This window comes from Pseudorca crassidens, chromosome X (assembly GCF_039906515.1).
Source record: "Pseudorca crassidens isolate mPseCra1 chromosome X, mPseCra1.hap1, whole genome shotgun sequence".
Taxonomy (NCBI): domain Eukaryota; kingdom Metazoa; phylum Chordata; class Mammalia; order Artiodactyla; family Delphinidae; genus Pseudorca; species Pseudorca crassidens.
In genome coordinates, this window is record NC_090317.1 from 52513746 (window position 1) to 52527093 (window position 13348).

At 36.6% G+C, this 13348-nt stretch overlaps 1 pseudogene; it reads left to right on the forward strand.

Moving 5' to 3' along the window:
* The first annotated feature begins 1912 nt into the window (after positions 1-1912).
* LOC137216359 (cofilin-1 pseudogene) lies at positions 1913-2990 on the forward strand (annotated as a pseudogene).
* Positions 2991-13348: the final 10358 nt, after the last annotated feature.

Below are 13348 nucleotides of genomic sequence, written 5' to 3' on the forward strand. Positions count from 1 at the left end.
GGGAAATACCCAACTCCAATACTTTCTAGCCTTCCTGTCACTCCTAAGGGGGCAGGGGCAAACAAAACTGAGATATACGTGGAAAGTCATAGGCTAGGGCCAAAGACTCATTAGAAGGCTGAGACCTAGTCATAGGAATATAGAACACCTCACCTCCCCCACACCTCATCAGCACATCAATAGGTATCCTATATAATAACAGAAGAATACAACTGAAAAAAAAGGTGCATCTCAGGCAATATTTAAGAAGTCTCTAGGGAAACCCCAGAACAACAGGGAAGACAAAAACAAGGACACCAGTGGAAATTTTAGTCTCTGATACCTATTGAAATCCTTGGTGTATATACAAAGGTCTTGAAGAGATATTTGTACACCTATGTTGATAGCACTATTATTCATAATAAGGAAAAGGCGGAAGCAACCTAAGTGTCCATTGTTGGATGAATGGATAAACAGAATGTGATATATACATACAATAGAATATTATTCAGCCTTAAAAATGAAGGAAATTCTGATACATGTTGCATCATGGACAAACCTTGAGGACATTATAGTAAGTGAACTAGGCCAGCCACAAAAAGACAAATACTGTATGATTTCACTTATATCCACCTATATGAAATATCTAGAGTAGTCAAATTCACAGAAACATAAAGTAGAAAGGTGGTTGCCAGGGTCTGGGGACAGGATGGAATGAGGAATCGTATTTTAATGGGTATAGAGTTTCAGTTTTGCAAGATGAAAAGTTCTAGAGAGTGATTGCACAACAATGTGAATATAGTTAACACTACTGAATTAAACACTTAAAATCATTAAATTCATTAATTTTATGTTACACATATTTTATCACAATTAAAAAGTCATTTTAATTGACATGAATGTCTATGTAGAAAACTGCAAAGAATTGACTCAAAATAATTTCACTGAACTTATAAATGACTAGCAAATTTGAAGGATACAAGATTAATATATAAAAGTCAATTGCTTTCTTATATACCAACAGTTAGCAATTTGAATTAGAAATTAAAAGCATAGTACAATTTATCTTTGACCCCCCCAAAATGAAATCCTTAGTTATAAATCTAACAAAATATGTATAATGAGGAAAACTACAAAACTCTGATGAAAGAAATCAGATGATTCTAAATGAATGAGAGATATTCCATATGCATAGATAGGAAGAGTTTATGTTAACAAGATCTCTGTTCTTCTCACCTTGATTTATAGATTTAATGAAGTCTCAATCCAAATCCCAGCCAACCATTTTGTGTATTTTGACAAACTGATCCTAAAGTTTATATGGAAAGCAAAAAACCTGGAATAACCAACACAATATTTAAGAAGAACAAAGTTGGAGTACTGACACTAATCGACTTCAAGGCTTATCATAATGCTACGATAATGAAACTGTTTGAAACTGGTGAAAGAATAGACAAATCGATCAATGGAATGGAATAGAGAGCCCAGAAATAGAACCACATAAATATAGTCAGCTGATCTTTGACAAAGAAGAAAAGGCAATTTAATGGAGAAAGTATAGTCTTTTCAATAATTTCTGATGGAACAACTGGACATCCACATGGAAAGGAAGGAAGGAAGGAAGACAGAAAGTAGGTTAATTAATTAATTTAGACAGACTTTACACCATTCACAAAAATTAACTCAAAATGAATCTGAAAATTAAATGTAAAATGCAAAGGTATAAACCTCCTGGAAAATAACATAGGAGAAACTCTAGGTGACCTAGGGTTTAGTGATGACTTCTTAGATACAACACCAAAAACATGGTCCATAACAAAATTTGATAATTTTTTAATTGAGTATAGTTGATTTACAATATTAGTTTCAGGTGTAAAACATAGCAATTAAATTAACAGATTATAGTCCATTTAAAGTTATTATGATAAGTTGGATCCTGGCAGAAGCTGCAGCAGCTCTTGTCTTTTCTGGCTCTCCTTGCTCTCTCCTTTTTGCTTCTGGAAACATAGCCTCCAGTGTGGCTGTCTCTGAAGGGGTCATCAAAATGTTCAATGACATGAAGATGTGTAAGTTGTCAACACCAGAGGAGGTGAAGAAGGACAAGAAGGTGGTGCTCTTCTGCCTGAGCGAGGACAAGAAGAACATCATCCTGGAGGAGGGCAAGGAGATCCTGGTAGGTGATGTGGGCCAGACTGTAGACGACCCCTATGCCACTTTTGTCAAGATGCTGCTGGACAAAGCCTGCCACTACGTCCTCTATGAGGCAATCTATGAGACCAAGGAGAGCAAGAAGGAGGACCTGGTATTCATCTTCTGGACCCCTGAATGTGCACCCCTTAAGAGCAAAAGATGTATGGCAGCTCCAAGGACGCCATTAAGAAGAAGATGACGGAGATCAAGATGAATTATAAGGAAACTTGTAAGGAGGTCAAGGACCCCTGCACCCTGGCAGAGAAGCAGGGGGGCAGCGCTGTCCTCTCCCTGGAGGGCAAGCCTTTGTGAGCTCCCTCCAGCCCCCTACCTGGAGCATCTGGCAGCCCCAGACCTGACTGTGGGGGTTGCAGGCTGCCCCCTTCCTGCCAGACCTGAGGGGCTGGGGGGATCCCAGCAGGAGGAGGGCAGTCCCTTCACCCCAGTTGCCAAACAGCAACCCCACCTCCTGGATCTTCCTCCTTCTCCCTCCATCCCTGACAGTTCTGGTCTTCCCAAACAGCTTTTGATCTTCTGATTCCTCTTGGGTTGAAACAGATCAAGTGCTCCCCAGGGACCCCTATTTGGGGGGGCTGTATTTTTTTGACAACAACCCAACTTCCCACCTGTTCCTCCCCTTTCCCACGCTGCTAACGTCTAACCACAATAGTGACTCTGTGCTTGTCTGTTTAGTTCTGTGTATAAATGGAATGTTGTGGAGATGGCCCCTCCCTGCACCACTTGGTTCCCCTTCCCTTTTTCCCCTGGTCACAGCCACTCATGGAAGCAGGACCAGTAAGGGACCTTCAATTAAAAACACACACATACACACACAACAATAAAAATCAATCAATAAATAAAGTTATTATGTAATATTGACTATATTCCCTGTGACGTACAATACATACTTGTAGCTTACTTATTTTACACATAGTAGTTTGTACATCTTGCCCCTCCCTCCTTCCCTCTCCCCCTGGTAGCCACTAGTTTGTTTTCTATATCTGTGAGTCTGTTTCTGTTTTGTCATATTCATTTGTTTTATTTTTTAGACTCCATATATAAGTGATAACATAGAGTGTTTCTCTTTCTCTGACTTATTTCACTAAGCATAATACCCTCTAGGTCCATCCATGTTGTTGTAAATGCCAAAATTTTATTATTTTTATGGCTGAGTAATATTTCATTGTATATATATACTGCATGTTCTTTATCCATTCATCTGTTAATGGACACTTAGGTTGCTTCCACATCTTGGCTATTGTAAATAATGTTGCTATGAACATTGGGGTGCATATATCTTTTCAAATTAGTGTTTTCGTTTTCTTTGGATATATACCCAGGCATGAAATTAGAGGATCCTATGGTAGATCTATTTTTGACTTTTTGAGGAACCTCCATACCGATTTTCAAAATGGCTTCACCAGTTTACATTCCCATCAACAGTGTACAAGCCTTCCCTTTTCTCCACATCCTCACCAATATTTGTTATTTGTGTTCTTTTTGATGATAACCATTCTGACAAGTGTGAGCTGATATCTTGTGGATTTCATTTGCATTTCTCTGATAATTAGCTATGTTGCACAGCTTTTCATGTGCCTATTAGCCATCTCTACAGCTTCTTTGGGAAACTGTCAATTCAGGTCTTCTGCCCATTTTTTAATTGAGTTTTTTGTTATATTGAGCTGTTTACACATTTTACATATTAACTCCTTATCAGACATGTCATTTGAAAATATCTGTTCCCATTTAATAGAGTGTCTTTTTCTTTTCTTAATGGTTTCCTTCCCTGTGCAAAAGCTTTTAAGTTTGATATTGTCCCATTTGTTTACTTTTGCTTTTGTTGCCCTTGCCTGAGGATACAGATCCAAAAAATATTGCTAAGACATATGTCAAAGAGTGTACTGCCTATGTTTTCTTCTAGGAGTTTTATGGTTTCAGGTCTTAAATTTAGGTGTTTAATACATTTTAAGTTTATTTTTGTATATGGCGTGAAAAAAATGTAATTTCATTCTTTTACATGTAGCTTCCCAGTTTTTCCAGCACCACTTATTGAAGAGACTGTCTTTTCACCATTATATAATCTTGCCTCCTTTTTCATAGATTAAATTGACCATAAGTGTGTGGGTTTATTTCTGGGCTCTCTATTTTGTTCCATTGATGTATGTATATGTTTTTGTGCCAGTAACATACTGTTTTCATTAACGTACCTTTCTAGTATAGTCTAAAGTCAGTGAGTGTGCTACCTCCAATTTTGTTTTTCTTTTCCAAGATTTCTTTGGATATTCAGGGTCTTTTGTGTTTCCATACAAATTAAAAATGTTTTTGTTGTAGTTCTATGAAAAATGCCATTGGTATTTTGACAGAGATTTCATTGAATCTGTAGATTGCTTTGTGTAGTATGGTCATTTTAACAATATTAATTCTTCCAATCCAAAAACATAATATACTTTTCTATCTGTTTGTGTTGTCATTAATTTTATTCATCCATGTCATAGTTTTTCAAGTACAGACTTTTACCTCCTTAGGTAGATTTATTCCTAGGTATTTTCTTTTTGTTGTGATGGTAAATGGGATTGTTTCCTTTATTTCACTTTCTGATAGTTCATTGTTAGTGTATAGAATAGAAAGACACTTATTTTTATTAAATTTGTATCCTGCAACTTTACCAAATTCATTGATAGGCTCTAGTAGATTTTTGGTGGTATATTTAGGATTTTCTTTGTGTAGTATCATGTCATCTGCAAGCAGTGAAAATTTTACTTCTTTCTTTCCAGTTTGGAATCATTTTATCTTTCTCTTGTCTGATTGCTGTGGATAAGTCTTCCAATACTATGTAGAATAAAAGTGACAAGAATGGGCATCCTTGTCTTGTTCCTAATCTTAGAGGAAATGCTTTGAGATTTTCAGTGTTGAGTATGATGTTAGTTGTGGGCTTATCATAAATGTCCTTTATAATGTTGGGGTATATTCCCTCTATACCTATGTTGTTGAGAGTTTTTATCATAAATGGATGTTGAATTTTGTCAAAAGATTTTTCTGCATCTATTGGGATGATCACATGATTTTTTATTCAATTCATTAATGGGGTGTATCACATTGATTGATTTGCAGATATAAAACCATACATGCATACCTGAGATAAATCCTACTTGATCATGGTATATGATCCTTTTAATGTATTGTTGAATTCAATTTGCTAATATTTTGGTGAGGATTTTTACATCTATGCTCATCAGTGATATTGGCCTGAATTTTTCTTTGTTAGTTATATCTTTGTTCTGGGTATCAAGGTGTTTCTGTGCTTGTAGAATGAGTTTGGATGTGTTCCTTTTTCTGCAATTTTTTGGAATAATTTTAGAAGAATAGGTGTAAACTTTGTTTGGTAGAATTCATCTCTGTATGAATCAGGTCCTTCGCTTTTGTTTGTTGGGAGTTTTGTTTTGTTTTGTTTTGTTTTGCTTTGTTTTTATGGATTCAATTTCATTACTGGTCATTGGCCTGTTCATGTTTTCTATTTCTTTCTGGTTCAGTCTTGGGAGACTGTACACTTATAGCAATTTGTCCATTTCTTCCAGGTTGCCCATTTTATTGGCATATAGTTGTTCACAGTAATTTCTTATGATCGTTTGTATCTCTGTGTTGTAAACCGTAACTTCTTTTTCATTCCTGGTATTATTGATTTGAGACCCCTCTCTTTTTCTTCTTGGTGAGTCTAGCTAAAGTTGTATCAATTGTGTTTATCTTTTCAAATAACCAATTCTTATTTTCATTTGTCTTTTCCCTTGTTTTTTTAAGTTTCTATTTCATTTATTTCTACTCTGATCTTTATGATTTTTTTTACTTCTATTAACTTTGGATTTTGTTTGTTCTAATTTTTCTAGTTCATTTAGGTGTAAGGTCAGGTTGTTTACTTGCAATTTTTTTTGGTTTCCTGAAGTAAGCTTGTATTACTATAAACTTCCCTCTTAGAACTGCTTTTCCTGCATCTCATAGAATTTGGTCACTGGGTTTTTGTTTTCATTTGTCTCCAGGTATTTTCTCATCTCCTATTTGATTTCTTCAGTGATCCATTGGTTGTTTAGTGGCATATTATTTAGCTTCTATGTGTTTGTTTTTTTTTATTGGGGTATACTTGTTTTATAATGTTGTGTTAGTTTCTACTGTACAGCAAAGTAGAGTTCCCTGTGTTATACAGCAGGTTGATATACAAAATAGATACCTAATGTGTTTGTGTTTTTTTTTCTGGTTTCATAGAATTGTGTTTGGAAAAGATGCTTGATATGTTTTCAATTTTCTTAAATTTACAGAGACTTTTGTGCCCTAGCATGTGATCTATACTGGAGAATGTTCCATGTGCACTTGAAAAGAATGTGTATTCTGCTGGTTTTGGATGGAATGTTTTATATATGTATACAGTAAGTCCCCTACTTACAAACCTTTAAGTTGCGAACTTTCAAAGTTGTGAAAGTGCATTCATATGTCCAATCACGTAAGTTAGTTCATGTGTCCGGTGTACATTGTCACATGCTTGCATCCTCTACAAGTGGTTATGGTTTTGTGTACTTTAGAGTACATTAGTACAGTATCTTTATTTCAAGCCCAGGATGTCTGGAAGCAAGTGTAAAAGCAGCAGTGATGTAGTTGGTACTGCTAAGAAGCACCAGGAATTGGAGGTCCAGAGGAAGGACGAAGAGAGACAAGAGGAAGAAGAAGTAACTGAAGAATGAAAAAGTTTCATGATGCAGGAAATGGCAAGAGGATTTTCTTTATTTGAGGAGGCACTGTTAGTTTTTGAGGCACAGGACACAAGTGTAGAATAGTGCACGAAGGTTGCAGCAGCCATTCAGAATGCAATCCAGTTCTACCGTGTCATCTATTACAAGAAAAAAAGAGCTATTACCCAGATATCACTGGATTGTTTTCTCAAGAGGATAGATAGAATTGAATCCAGCAAGGAACCAGAACCTGTGTCATCAATGTCAGGTATGAGTGAAATTGCAGCTTGCCCTCTGTCTCTTATTGCTGATGATCCTTCAGCTCTACTATCTCCCACCTCCTCTCCTTCCTCCAGTCAGTAACTCTTCTTGCCAGTTCACTCAATGCCAACCCCTGTATGCCAGCTGTTATACTGTACTACTGTACTTTTCAAAGTACTGCACTGTAAGATTAAAAATGTTTTTTTTGTATTTGTTTTTTATGTATTATTTTCATGAAAAGTATTATAAACCTTTTATATACAGTGCTATATAGCCGATTGTGTTAGTTGGGTACCTAGGCTAACTTTGTTGGACTTACAAACAAATCGGACTTACAAACACACTCTCTGAATGGAACTTGCTTGAATGTAGGGGACTTACTGTATATAAAGTCTATTTGATCTAATGTGTCATTTAAGAGCAGTGTTTCCTTATTGAATTTCTGTCTAAATGATCTGTTCATTGATGTACTGGGGTGTTAAAGTCCCCTACTATTATTGTGTTCTGTCAATTTCTCCCTTTATATCTGTTAATATTGGCTTTATGTATTTAGGTGTGTCTATGTTCAGTGCATATATATTTACAATTGTTATATCTTCTTGGATTGATCCCTTGATCATTATGTAATGTCTTTCTTTGTCTCTTGTAAGAGTCTTTGTTTTAAAGTCTATTTTGTTTGTTGTAAGAATTGCCTCCCTGTCTTTCTTTTGATTTCCATTTGCATAGAATACCTTTTTCCATCCCCTCACTTTCAGTCTGCATGTGTCTTTAGATATGAAGTGAGTCTCTTGTAGGCAGCATATATATGGGTCTTTTTTTTTTTTAACGTCTTTATTGGGGTATAATTGCTTTACAATGGTGTGTTAGTTTCTGCTTTATAACAAAGTGAATCAGTCATACATAAACATATGTTTCCATATGTCTTCCCTGTTGTGTCTCCCTCCCTCCCACCCTCCCCATCCCACCCCTCCAGGCTGTCACAAAGCACCGAGCCAATATCCCTGTGCCATGCGGCTGCTTCCCACTAGCTATCTACCTTACTGCATTTGTTAGTGTGTATATGCCCATGACTCTCTCTCGCCCTGTCACAGCTCACCCTTCCCCCTCCCCATAACCTCAAGTCCGTTCTCTAAGAGGTCTGCGTCTTTATTCCTGCTTTACCCCTAGGTTCTTCATGACATTTTTTTCTTAAATTCCATATATATGTGTTAGCATACGGTATTTGTCTTTTTCTTTCTGACTTACTTCACTCTGTATGACAGACTCTAGGTCTATCCACCTCATTACAAATAGCTCAATTTCGTTTCTTTTTATGGCTGAGTAATATTCCATTGTATATATGTGCCACATCTTCTTTATCCATTCATCCGATGACGGGCACTTAGGTTGTTTCCATCTCCGGGCTATTGTAAATAGAGCTGCAATGAACATTTTGGTACATGACTCTTTTTGAATTTTGGTTTTCTCAGGGTATATGCCCAGTAGTGGGATTGCTGGGTCATATGGTAGTTCTATTTGTAGTTTTTTAAGGAACCTCCATACTGTTCTCCATAGTGGCTGAACCAATTCACATTCCCACCAGCAGTGCAAGAGTGTTCCCTTTTCTCCACACCCTCTCCAGCATTTATTGTTTCTAGATTTTTTGATGATGGCCATTCTGACTGGTGTGAGATGATATCTCATTGTAGTTTTGATTTGCATTTCTCTAATGATTAATGATGTTGAGCATTCTTTCATGTGTTTGTTGGCAGTCTGTATATCTTCTTTGGAGAAATGTCTATTTAGGTCTTCTGCCCATTTTTGGATTGGGTTGTTTGTTTTCTTGTTATTGAGCTGCATGAGCTGCTTGTAAATTTTGGAGATTAATCCTTTGTCGGTTGCTTCATTTGCAAATATTTTCTCCCATTCTGAGGGTTGTCTTTTGGTCTTGTTTATGGTTTCCTTTGCTGTGCAAAAGCTTTGAAGTTTCATTAGGTGCCATTTGTTTATTTTTGTTTTTATTTCCATTACTCTAGGAGGTGGGTCAGAAAGGATCTTGCTTTGATTTATGTCATAGAGTGTTCTGCCTATGTTTTCCTCTAAGAGTTTGATAGTTTCTGGCCTTACATTTAAGTATTTAATCTATTTTGAGCTTATTTTTGTGTATGGTGTTAGGGAGTGTTCTAATTTCATTCTTTTACATGTACCTGTCCAGTTTTCCCAGCACCACTTATTGAAGAGGCTGTCCTTTCTCCATTGTACATTACTGCCACCTTTATCAAAGATAAGGTGTCCATATGTGCATGGGTTTATCTCTGGGCTTTCTATCCTGTTCCATTGATCTATCTTTCTGTTTTTGTGCCAGTACCATACCGTCTTGATGACTGTAGCTTTGTAGTATAGTCTGAAGTCAGGGAGCCTGATTTCTCCAGTTCCTTCTTTCGTTCTCAAGATTGCTTTGGCTATTCGGGGTCTTTTGTGTTTCCATACAAATTGTGAAATTTTTTGTTCTAGTTCTGTGAAAAATGCCAGTGGTAGTTTGATAGGGATTGCATTGAATCTATAGATTGCTTTGGGTAGTAGAGTCATTTTCACAATGTTGATTCTTCCAATCCAAGAACATGGTATATCTCTCCATCTATTTATATCATCTTTAATTTCTTTCATCAGTGTCTTATAATTTTCTGCATACAGGTCTTTTGTCTCCTTAGGTAGGTTTATTCCTAGATATTTTATTCTTTTTGTTGCAATGGTAAATGGGAGTGTTTTCTTGATTTCACTTTCAGATTTTTCATCATTAGTATATAGGAATGCCAGAGATTTCTGTGCATTAATTTTGTATCCTGCCACTTTACCAAATTCATTGATTAGCTCTAGTAGTTTTCTGGTAGCATCTTTAGGGTTCTCTATGTATAGGATCATGTCATCTGCAAACAGTGACAGCTTTACTTCTTCTTTTCCAATTTGGATTCCTTTTATTTCCTTTTCTTCTCTGATTGCTGTGGCTAAAACTTCCAAAGCAATGTTGAATAAGAGTGGTGAGAGTGGGCAACCTTGTCTTGTTCCTGATCTTAGTGGAAATGCTTTCAGTTTTTCACCATTGAGGATGATGTTTGCTGTGGGCTTGTCATATATGGCCTTTATTATGTTGAGGAAAGTTCCCTCTATGCCTACTTTCTGCAGGGTTTTTATCATAAATGGGTGTTGAATTTTGTCAAAAGCTTTCTCTGCATCTATTGAGATGATCATATGGTTTTTCTCCTTCAATTTGTTAATATGGTTTATCACATTGATAGATTTGCGTATATTGAAGAATCCTTGCATTCCTGGAATAAACCCCACTTGATCATGGTGTATGATCCTTTTAATGTGCTGTTGGATTCTGTTTGTTAGTATTTTGTTGAGGATTTTTGCATCTATGTTCATCAGTGATATTGGCCTGTAGTTTTCTTTCTTTGTGACATCCTTGTCTGGTTTTGGTATCAAGGTGATGGTGGCCTCGTAGAAGGAGTTAGGGAGTGGTCCTCCCTCTGCTATATTTTGGAAGAGTTTGAGAAGGATAGGTGTTAACTCTTCTCTAAATGTTTGATAGAATTCGCCTGTGAAGCCATCTGGTCCTGGGCTTTTCTTTGTTGGAAGATTTTTAATCACAGTTTCAATTTCAGTGCTTGTGATTGGTCTGTTCATATTTTCTATTTCTTCCTGATTCAGTCTTGGCATGTTGTGCATTTCTAAGAATTTGTCCATTTCTTCCAGATTGTCCATTTTATTGGCATAGAGTTGCTTGTAGTAATCTCTCATGATCTCTTTTATCTCTGCAGTGTCAGTTGTTACCTCTCCTTTTTCATTTCTAATTCTATTGATTTGAGTCTTCTCCCTTTTTTTCTTGATGAGTCTGGCTAGTGGTTTATCTATTTTGTTTATCTTCTCAAAGAACCAGCTTTTAGTTTTATTGATCTTTGTTATTGTTTCCTTCATTTCTTTTTCATTTATTTCTGATCTGATTTTTATGATTTCTTTCCTTCTGCTATCTTTGGGGTTTTTTTGTTCTTCTTTCTCTAATTGCTTGAGGTGCAAGGTTAGGTTGTTTATTCGAGATGTTTCCTGCTTCTTAAGGTGGGCTTGTATTGCTATAAACTTCCCCCTTAGAACTGCTTTTGCTGCATCCCACAGGTTTTGGGTCGTTGTGTCTCCATTGTCATTTGTTTCTAGGTATTTTTTGATTTCCTCTTTGATTTCTTCAGTGATCTCTTCATTATTAAGTAGTGTATTGTTTAGCCTTCATGTGTTTGTATTTTTTACAGATCTTTTCCTGTAATTGATATCTAGTCTCATGGCGTTGTGGTCAGAAAAGATACTTGATACAATTTCAATTTTCTTAAATTTACCAAGGCTTGATTTGTGACCTAAGATATGATCTATCCTGGAGAATGTTCCATGAGCACTTGAGAAAAATGTGTATTCTGTTGTTTTTGGATGGAGTGTCCTATAAATATCAATTAAGTCCATCTTGTTTAATGTATCATTTAAAGCTTGTGTTTCCTTATTTATTTTCATTTTGGATGATCTGTCCATGGGTGAAAGTGGGGTGTTTAAGTCCCCTACTATGAATGTGTTACTGTCGATTTCCCCTTTTATGGTTGTTAGTATTTGCCTTATGTATTGAGGTGCTCCTATGTTGGGTGCATAAATATTTACAATTGTTATATCTTCTTCTTGGATCGATCCCTTGATCATTATGTAGTGTCCTTCTTTGTCTCTTTTAATAGTCCTTATTTTAAAGTCTATTTTGTCTGATATGAGAATTGCTACTCCAGCTTTCTTTTGGCTTCCATTTGCATGGAATATCTTTTTCCATCCCCTTACTTTCAGTCTGTATGTGTCTCTAGGTCTGAAGTGGGTCTCTTGTAGACAGCATATATAAGGGTCTTGTTTTTGTATCCATTCAGCTAATCTGTGTCTTTTGGTGGGAGCATTTAGTCCATTTACATTTAAGGTAATTATCGATATGTATGTTCCTATTCCCATTTTGTAAATTGTTTTGGGTTCGTTATTATAGGTCTTTCCCTTCTCTTGTGTTTCTTGTCTAGAGAAATTTGTTTAGCATTTGTTGTAAAGCTCGTTTGGTGGTGCTGAACTCTCTCAGCTTTTGCTTGTCTGTAAAGGTTTTAATTTCTCCATCAAATCTGAATGAGATCCTTGCTGGGTAGAGTAGTCTTGGCTGCATGTTTTTCTCCTTCATCACTTTCAGTATGTCCTGCCACTCCCTTCTGGCTTGTAGGGTTTCTGCTGAGAGATCAGCTGTTAACCTTATGGGGATTCCCTTATGTGTTATTTGTTGTTTTTCCCTTGCTGCTTTTAATATGCTTTCTTTGTATTTAATTTTTGACAGTTTGATTAATATGTGTCTTGGCGTATTTCTCCTTGTATTTATCTTGTATGGGACTCTCTGTGCTTCCTGGACTTGATTAACTATTTCCTTTCCCATATTAGGGAAGTTTTCAACTATAATCTCTTCAAATATTTTCTCAGTCCCTTTCTTTTTCTCTTCTTCTTCTGGAACCCCTATAATTCGAATGTTGGTGCGTTTAATGTTGTCCCAGAGGTCTCTGAGACTGTCCTCAGTTCTTTTCATTCTTTTTTCTTTATTCTGCTCTGCAGTAGTTATTTCCACTATTTTATCTTCCAGGTCACTTATCCGTTCTTCTGCCTCAGTTATTCTGCTATTGATCCCATCTAGAGTACTTTTAATTTCATTTATTGTGTTGTTCATCGTTGCTTGTTTCATCTTTAGTTCTTCTAGGTCCTTGTTAACTGATTCTTGCATTTTGTCCAATCTATTGTCCATTCTATCGCCAAGATTTCGGATCAACCTTACTATCATTATTCTGAATTCTCTTTCAGGTAGACTGCCTATTTCCTCTTCATTTGTTAGGTCTGGTGCATTTTTATCTTGCTCCTTTATCTGCTGTGTGTTTTTCTGTCTTCTCATTTTGCTTATCTTACTGTGTTTGGGGTCTCCTTTTTGCAGGCTGCAGGTTTGTAGTTCCTCCTGTTTTTGGTTTCTGCCCCCAGTGGCTAAGGTTGGTTCAGTGGGTTGTGTAGGCTTCCTGGTGGAGGGGACTAGTGCCTGTGTTGTGGTGGATGAGGCTGGATCTTGTCTCTCTAGTGGGCAGGTTCACGTCTGGTGGTGTGTTTGGGGGTGTCTGTGGCCTTGTTATGAT